We start from the raw sequence: 3,759 nt of genomic DNA on the forward strand, positions 1-3,759 counted from the left end.
CCTTGCTCTTGGATTGGGAGGATCAACATAGTAAAAATGGCAATTCTACCAAAGGCAATTTATAGATTCAATGCAATTCCTATCAAGGTCCCATCAAAATTCTTCACGGATCTTGAGAGGACAATAATCAATTTTATATGGAAAAATAAAAAACCCAGGATAGCCAAAACAATCCTATACAATAAAGGATCTTCTGGAGGCATTACCATCCCTGACTTCAAACTCTATCACAGAGCTACAGTAATGAAAACAGTGTGGTATTGGCATAAAAACAGAGAAGTCGACCAATGGAATCGCATAGAAGACCCGGAATTTAATCCCCAAACCTATGAACACCTCATTTTCGACAAAGGAGCTAAAAGTATACAATGGAAGAAAGAGTGCAAGATTTTATCCCTGACAAAGTGTATAGAGAACCATCATGATGCTCTGACCTTCATGGTGGGAGCATCATAATGCAGAGAGACAGAGTATAACATAAGTCTATGCAAAATTTCCTTGGTTGAGTCAGATGTTAGGCATCTCTCTTATTTGTACCCCAAACCTGTTTTGCATGACTCTGTCTCTGAGGATTCTAGAAGCTGTGTTTGCATCTCTCAATGTATTGCTGTCTTTTAATCTCATTTAAAACATCAAATGTGGAAATATGTAGAATCAGATTCCTGTAATTATATTCAGTCTTGCTATGTCTGGACAATAAAAGATGTTGTGTGCTGGAATTTCTTAAAATTTAAACACAGATTTATTGTCAGTTCTTATACTACTAAAATAAATCCAGATATTTTTGCTTTAGTGTGACATTTTCCATTTAATTTGATTTATTATTAATAAATTCTTTGTTTTCACACTTGTGTTCTTATAATTATGTCCTTTTTTGTAAGGGTGTATGAACATGATTGTAAGGCACCCAAGAAGGTCAAAGGTTTTGCCTTCCATTGGAGTCAGAATTATTAGTGGTCATATATACATGAGGTTGATGATAGAAAACAAACCCTGGACTTTTGGATTTCAAAACATGTCTATAACCACTGATCCATCTCACCAGATATATAGCTACTCTTTATTATGAACTATCCTTTTACATTTTATTACAACATATACTTAAATTACATATTAATGTAATACATAATTTCTTCCAAACCTCATCATTAACCCGTTGCTCTTTTACAAATTTATAACTTTTATTTTCGTATTTATATAAAGGGAAAACACATATTTTATCATTTTAATTTAAAATGTATTTTATTTCTACATGTTTCATCAAGTATGCTAGACACTGGCATGGGAATACAAACGATCCTAAGAGTTCAAGAATAGCACATATTTGGGAGCATTATGCAGGGAAAAAATGATGAAGAAATCCCAGTGTGCAGAGGTACTAACCACTGGGAAAAAAAAGTCACTGTTTCTGAGCACGCAATATGACAGACACATGAGGAATGGAAGTCTTAGATCATATTTGCCCTGTTACATAGGATAAAAAAGTGGGACTGTGAGATGCATAAAAGAGGAGATGGTGCTCAGACCCAGATCAAGCTGTAGGTTTGAGGGAAAAAACAAGCAGCATGAAGCCATGGAAAACATCCAAGGAAAGGGACTGGTTGACCCATCTGAAGACATCATGGATCTTTGTATAATACATCGTATATCCAGGTTTGTTCACTACCTGATCATATGCAAATTTGCCACATACAGAGTTTTCAGAATAGAAATCAAAGAATTATCTCCCTCAACCAGCAACAGAATGCCTAGTTAGAATGAAGAAACAATGGTGCCCAGTCTCATTCCACATGTCGTGGTTGTAGAGGGTCATTTTCCTGTTGATTGTAGGCCAAAATAGGATACCAGAGGCCAGAGCTTCACACTAAACTGAAACACAGATACATTTATTTTGTACACATGTATGTGTGTATGTTTGTGTGAGTGTGTGTGAGTCTAGTTGTGTCTAGATTCTTTGTGTGAGGTGTAATTGGGTTATCATCAGTGTTTATGTGACCTCAGTTAGCATTTTATATCTATTGCTTTTTGGTTTGTTACTTTTTTATGTTTTAAATACAAATCCCAGTTCCCTCTCCATATGCACTTTCCACTACCCAATATTTAACATTCTATACCCATCAATTTCCAATTGGAGATGAACAATATTTTCCTATTTTATGTAACTCATATACTTTATTTTCTGGTGTGCTTATGAATAACTTGATTAATTTTAATATTTTGCTGAAGTAAACAAAACAGCAATGAACATAGGGTTGTAAATATAAATACATAAGATATGAGTATTTTTCCAATACAGAGACATGAGGATCATATGTTAGTTCTAGTTTAAATTTTATGAGAAATCTCCAATCAGATTTCTGCAATGGTTGAACTAATTTTTGCCACCACCACTGTATATGAGGACTGCTTTCTCTCAGGATCTCAAAAATTTGTCAAACTTTTTATAGCAGCCACTTCTATTTGGGAAAGCTTGTGTTTCAAAGTGGTTTTAATTTGAATTAGCATTATGTCTATGAATATTGAATACTTTTAAAAGTATTTATTGACGATTGTATGTCTTTTATTTCATCTATCTGTGTGCTGCTTGGCACTTATATATCTCTGACCTTTAATTTATACAATGCCATGTAATTGGATCTTACCCCTTGTATGATGTGTAGCTGTTAAAACCATGTTCCCATTCTGCTTTCCATCTGTCTTATTAGTTGCTTAATTCTATTGATATATTTTAGCAATCCTTGCTTTCCTGGTGTTCTATTTTTTTTTTTTTTTTTTTGAGACATGGTTTCTCAGTGTAACCTTGGCCGTCCTGGAACACTCCTGCAACATGCTCTATAGATCAGGCTGATCTCGATCTCACAGAAATCGGCTTACTGCTGGCTCCCAGTGCTCGGATTAAAAGGTAGTTACAATTAGTGCCCAAATTCCCTAGTGTTCTCTCACTCCTCTTTAGACTCTAACATTCTATCTGTCACCTGTTCTACAGAGTTCCTATTTAGGATTGACTGTTGCATTGTGTTTCCCTCTTTGCACATTGTCTGGCAATGGATTTCTATACTTATAATTATCTTATGAATCAGGAAATAAGTCTGATTATGGATGAGTAAACCACTGATCTATGAATATTTTAGAATGTCATTAGGAATAAATTTTTGCTATGTTATTTTAGAATAATACTAGTATTTGACTTTGCCATAGGTCCCTGATCTGTCTCTTCTCTTGTTCTTGGCAATAAGAGTAGTGTTATAGATGTATTTCATCTCATAGGGTAATCTTTAAAGGAAATCAGACATTGGTTGATTATTCCCCAGAGTTTTGTGCCAATATAATGCTAACACCTACTTCATTCAGGTATATGCTACAACAATAGCTGGACTGGAATTTATCTTTCTATTCTGGTAGCATGCATAATAACTCCCAGTTCCTGTGAATACTAATCACTAGTGGTGAAGAATCTAGATAGGCCACGGCTCAAGTTATCTATTTTCAATGATTTGTATAAGTATTGCCTTTGTCAATATGACCTTACCTATGTGGACACCAAGTCATATATTTAGCAGAAGATTGTGTTGTTTGGGTGTTTCATAGGATTTGCTTGGCCAATAATCCAATTAGATAAAACCTATTCCTAGACTTGGAGGCCTCATTTGATAATGAGAGATATCCATCTACATCTTCATCTTCCCTGTTATATGTAAATCTATTAAGATTGCCTTCATAGGACAAGAGCAGTTGCCAAACTCGGGTTCTAACAAGATG

Source organism: Alexandromys fortis, unplaced genomic scaffold (assembly GCF_014885135.2).
Source record: "Alexandromys fortis isolate MF-2015 unplaced genomic scaffold, M_Fortis_MF-2015_v1.1 scaffold_485, whole genome shotgun sequence".
In the NCBI taxonomy this organism is placed as follows: domain Eukaryota; kingdom Metazoa; phylum Chordata; class Mammalia; order Rodentia; family Cricetidae; genus Alexandromys; species Alexandromys fortis.